The sequence below is a fragment of the Peromyscus maniculatus genome, chromosome X (assembly GCF_049852395.1).
Source record: "Peromyscus maniculatus bairdii isolate BWxNUB_F1_BW_parent chromosome X, HU_Pman_BW_mat_3.1, whole genome shotgun sequence".
Classification (NCBI taxonomy): Eukaryota; Metazoa; Chordata; class Mammalia; order Rodentia; family Cricetidae; genus Peromyscus; species Peromyscus maniculatus.
In genome coordinates this window covers 142,884,095-142,889,965 of record NC_134875.1, presented here as the reverse complement: position 1 = coordinate 142,889,965, position 5,871 = coordinate 142,884,095, and the positions used below count along the sequence as shown (strand labels likewise).

The window sequence follows — 5,871 nt, the reverse complement described above, 5'->3', positions numbered from 1 at the left end:
CAGTGAAACAAAAAGTATCCTGACATATTTTTGTGAGCATATATCTTCTTTCACAGACAATTTACACTCTGTATTGTAACTTTGAACTAACTTCTTTGCATCTTTTCTCAATTCCAGTCATAGGATGAAGGAAGGAGGTGAGTCATTTACTCACTAGGCATGTGGATAACATCACTGTCAACTGCACATGCAGAAGGTTGAAGGGGCCTACACACTGGATCTCCTTGCCAGGAAACCTTCCCTAAACAGCTACCCCCTGCTCTAAAGTCTCTGTAGAATGTGTTTCCTGACTGAGTGAAGGCACTAGCTGTTCTACTAGGGAAATTTCTTCAGCAGGATCAGTTCACAATTCAGGGTGGCTTGGGTAACACCCTGCCCACATCATCTTCCTTTCCAAGGCAGGCCCAATGCAATGGAGTACAAGAACAGTGTGCTTTGATTAGTACTGAAAACACAATGAACATTGCTGTTATTCCAGAAAAAAAAATGAGCTAGCTTGGCAGTATCTGTTTCTTCTGGTGTTAGAAACACGTGGAGTAGATGCATGTGATTCATAAAGACCATATTTGAAAGATCCCATATATAACATAAAGATTTTATACCTTTGTGTATTATGGATAAGAAGATTCATTTAGAAGGTGGCAGGATCACAGTCGTTCTTCCCAGTGACAGTAAATGCCCATATATGCAGTCAGAGAAAGAGTGGAAAAACCTTCAGAAAAAGAAATCCTATTAGACAGACATTTCAGCTCAGAGCAATGACTCCCCAACCCCTTGATTCCACAATCCTTACCATTCATTCCTGTCCTTGGCTTAAGAAGAACTTCATTTGAACACGTCGGGAGTATTCATACATCTGACTCTCTAAGGACACCCGTCTAAACATTTGCCCCATTTTGTAAGTAAGGAAACAACAGAGAGAGGTTAATTCATAAACTCAACATCAGGGACCTACACAACTAAAACCCGCAGGGCAGCTCAATGACTACCTGCAGTCCCACATGGGGCTTCTAGACACTTACGATATTCAACAGCATTTACAAAAAACTTACCCACATGTCAATGGTCTTTTCTGGCATTCTTTGTCCTATGAAATTGAATGATATTAATAAAACCACCTGGGAAGGTAAAATACTTGCCTCTTTTTCTCTTCTAGTAAGACCAAATGTTAGTGACTGCCAGTTGACAGAGAATTAACTCACTTTAAAAATTCTTGTTTCCATGGCTACTAGGGCTGAATGGTGGATTATGAGCAAAGAAGACAACTTCATAGCCATATTTGGCCATAAATGACAGACCAGTGTGCTTAATTTCCCTTTGTATGTGAATAGTCTTTAAAAGAGTAATTTCTATTTTGACATCATGCATCAAATAAGTACTACAATGCCTAATGGGCATAGCAGAGATAGTTATTTGAAAAAAAGAAAAAAAGCCTCCATCCCCCATTCCTTTCCCTCCAGTGTCTGTGTGGTGGAAGGATAGAAGTTTCACTTTAGGCAAAGTGTCTTCATTGGAGACTTTGAGACCAACTTACCTTGTAGAAACATCTTAGATATAGACACAAAGTTTATATTGTATGTAATAACAGATTATATGTATATAAATTCATGAGGTATTTTGTTTTGAATAGAAAAATATCCTCCTTTTATCTTTCTGTGTTTGACTTCAAACTCTTACTTTGAGGATATTAGTTAGGGTTTCTATTGCTGTGGTAAAAGCACCATGACCAAAACAATTTGGAGAGAAAATACTTCATGTAGTTCACATTGCCACATCATAGTGCATCATCTCAGCAGATTAGGGCAGGAACTCAAGGCAGAAACCAGACAGAAAATGAATCAAGCAGGAGCCATGGAAAAACACTGCTTACTGAGTTACCCCCCATAGCTTGCACAATGTGCATTTTTTTTTTTGGTTTTTGGAGACAGGGTTTCTCTGTGTAGCTTTGCGCCTTTCCTGGAACTTGCTTTGGAGACCAGGCTGGCCTCAAACTCACAGAGATCTGCCTGCCTCTGTCTCCCGAGTGCTGGGATTAAAGGCTTGCGCCGCCACCACCGCCTGGCTGACAATGCGCATTTTTATATCATCCATTACCAGAGGCCCAGGTTTTTTAATGCTCACCTTCTGCCAGGACATCCTACATAAGATAATAATCAAAAAAATTACTAACCAAGAAAATGTCCGATAGACTTGACTATAGGCAATTTGATCAATTTGATGGAGAGAATCCCTTAATTAAGCTTCTTCTTTCCAGGTAACTCTTAAGTTCTTACAAACTGATTAAATCTATGTAAATTTACACAATGTTATTTCTTACTATGGTCACATCTTGAGAACATACCATACTGTAAGCATATACCTAAAAATATCCAGAGTGTGTAAATGTATGGTAAAAAGAGAAGGAAATTTTGACTTCCTTTTAAACCTTATCTCTTTGTACTCCATAATGTATCTGTGGTATAATAAGCAATGAAGAAATCCTACACTTTCTGCTTAATGGCAGCTTCCAGAACACACTGATATCAAAATCAGGGTGAATTTCTTAGAGGGAGCTGTGGAGATCAATGGGAATTGCATAAACATCCTGTTACAGTACCAAGCCTGCCAGAAGCACCTGCATCTTCCCAAACCTAGTTCTGGGTGTGCAGGTAGCACACAGGTTTTGAATGCTGAGCTCCCCAGAAACACACCCAGAAGAACTACCCCCTCATTCTAGTCCTAGTTAAAGACTTGGGTTACTTAACTCCTGCTTGGGTTACCTTCGTGAGTTTCTCTGGAACCTGTGGAATCATGGACCCACATTCTTAGCTCTGTATATACTGGCCAGTCCGATGAAACAGCACAGGACCTTGCAAGGCCTCTATATCACCACACTTCTATGTCAAGCTTCTTCTGTCTCACAGTCATTGCACTGAATTTCCCTGAAAAGGATTCTGAGAATCAAGGCTGCCTGTGCCATTTTCACAGCATCTCCTGATGTCCTGATTGCAGTTTTGCCTGGTGTGCTCCTCAAAGGTTTCATGCCAGTGCCTTATGCACACTCGGAGGCTTAGCACCCATAACTGAGCTCCTGCATTAGCATTCCCTGGTCACTCCTGGAGCCAAACCTGTCTATGCTATTAACACATTCTCAAGTTCTAGACACACCAATCCTGCACTGATTTACATGGTTATGATCTACAGAACCTTTCCTGCCTGGGCTATGCATATACACATTGGCCTTGCTCTGAAGGCCAGTTAAGACTCAATTACTTCACTTGCTTTCTCTGCTGAGTACCCTGAGAACTGATCTGGTGCCTTGACCTCCATACTCTGTTGCTAGAGTTTTCCGCTTTGCCCACAGTCAGGACAAATCTTTGTCACCTGCCAGTCCCACAGCCGCTCAGACCCAACCAAGTAAACACAGAGACTTATATTGCTTACAAACTGTATGGCCGTGGCAGGCTTCTTGCTAACTGTGCTTATAGCTTAAATTAGTCCATTTCCATAAATTTATACCTTGCCACGTGGCTGGTGGCTTACCGGCATCTTCACATGCTGCTGGTCATGGCGGCGGCTGGCAGTCAGTCCTTCTGCCTTCCTGTCCTTTTATTTCTCCTCTCTGTTAGTCCCGCCTATCCTTCCTGCCTAGCCACAGCCGATCAGGTTTTATTTATTGATCAATCAGAACAACTTGACATACAGACCATCCCCCAGCACAGCCAAGTGCAGACCATCTCAGACACCTGCACTCAGGCCCATGGTCCTAATCATCCTCTATGCAGACCTGCTGGGTAACGCCACAAAGAACCCAAGAAGGGCTCCCACAGGACATACAGAACATCCCACAGCAATACTCTACACCTTGCATAGCAGACTTACCTGGTGACCTAAAAAGATGCTCTGCTGTCAGCATATAAACTCCACTCTGGAATCAAGCTGTGTTCAAGCAGTATGTGCACCAACGTTATCTGGCAAGTGACCCCAGAACCACCTATAGCTGTGCCCCCTTCAGCCCCAGGCCTTGTTCTGAATGCAGACACCACACACTGGCTTTCCCTAAGACTTTCCAATGAAACTTGAAATCTGTCACAATTCTCTTCTCACAGCCATTGCTCCCTTTCAAGGAGCCAATGGAGGATTTCTGAGGTGAGTTCTCCAAGAAGCAAAGCAATCTGTGCCATCCTACCTCACATGGCCTGGATCTAGACATATACCTCCTAGACTGGGTTTTCCTAGTGAGATCCTCCCGAACCAGTTTTGCCTATACCATCTTGCACACTATCCAGCCCTGTTTTGAGTGTACAGAACATATACTGTAGGAGGCTTTCTTGCAATGCCAGCCCCAAATCATAACACAGAGACTTTTTATTTATTACTTATGAATGTGCAGCCTTACCTTAGGCCTATTTCTAGCCAGCTTTTTTTCAAACTAAAATTAACCTATATCTATTAATCTATGTACTGCACTGAGGCTCATTTACCTCATGTGTGTACTGTCCATCCTGTTTTCCTGCTTCCTCTGTATCTGATTGGCTGGACACTGGCTTGTCCTGGTGTTTCTTTGCCTTTCTTTCCACCAGCCCTGCCTATCCCTCCTCTGCTTAGCTATTGGCCATTCAGTTTTTTGTTTTTCTATTTTACATTTTATGTATTAATTAAAGTATACAATTTTCACTTTTCTTTATTAAGAAATATTCTACTCACTCTACATACCACCCACAGACCTCATCTCCTCCCTCCTCCAACCCCCCAGCACTTCCTCACAAGCCACGCCATATCCCCACAACCCCCAAATCAAGGTCTCCCACGCAGGGTCAGCAGAGCCTGGCATACTGAGCCTAGGTAGGTGCAAGCCCCACCCCACTGCATCAAGGCTGTGCAAGGAGTCACACCACAGACAATGGGCTCCCAGAAGCTTGCCCATGCATCAGGGACATTTCCCATTCTGCCCTTATGGGTAACCCCCAAACAGTTGGAGCCGAACAACTTCCTTCTGTATCCAGAGGGTCTTGTCCAGTCCCATGGGGCCTCCACAGCCACCAGTCTACAGTTCTTGGGCTTCTACCAGTGTGGCCAGTCATTTCTGCATGTCCTCCCATCATGATCTCAACGTCCCCTGCATGCAGAATCCCTCCTCTCTCTTATTGATTAGATTCCCAGAGCTTAGCCATGTGCCTGTGCATGGATATCTGCATATGCTTCCACCAGTCACTGAAAAAATGCTCTATGATGACTGTTGAGGTATTCACCAGAATAGACCAGTCTAGGCACCATCTAGACCACTGCCAGCCTGCCAGTGGGGTCATCCTTGTGGAATCCTGAGAGCCTCCTCAGCACCCTGCCTCTTCCTATTCCCATGATGACCTCATCTATCATGGTATCTTCCTCCCTGCCCTCCCACTCTGTCCCTGTTCCAGCTTGACCCTCCCATTTCCCTATGTTCTCCCCCCACACATCTTGACCTCTGGCACCCCCCCCCATCCAGTTCACTCATGTAGATCTCATCCACTTCTCCTTAACAGAATCATCGATGTGTCCCTCCCAGGGTCTTTTCCTGTTAGCTAGCCTCTCTGGATTTGTGGGTTGCAATCCCTTCTCTCCCATTTAGTATCTACTTGTGAGTGAGTATATACTATGTTTGTCCTTCTGAGTCTGGGTTACCTCACTCAAGGTGATGTTTTCTAGATCTATCCATTTGCCTGCAAATTTCATGATATCATTGTTATTTACTGCTGAGTAGTACTACATTGTGTATATGTGCCATATTTTCTTTATTCATTCTTCAATTGAAGGGCATCTGGGATGTTTCTAGGTTCCTGCTATTACGAATCTTGTGGTAAGATTGAGCATTTCTTGGATATATGACCAAGAGTGGTATATCTGGGTCTT

General features: G+C 43.5%; 1 long non-coding RNA gene across 1 annotated transcript; it reads right to left on the bottom strand.

Moving 5' to 3' along the window:
* Positions 1-602: 602 nt before the first annotated feature.
* Positions 603-1,185, bottom strand: LOC143270903 (uncharacterized). The gene is made up of 3 exons (XR_013048117.1): positions 1,053-1,185; positions 794-878; positions 603-712 (listed from the first exon to the last, which is right to left on the bottom strand). It is a non-coding gene; the product is annotated as an uncharacterized LOC143270903 (long non-coding RNA).
* Positions 1,186-5,871: the final 4,686 nt, after the last annotated feature.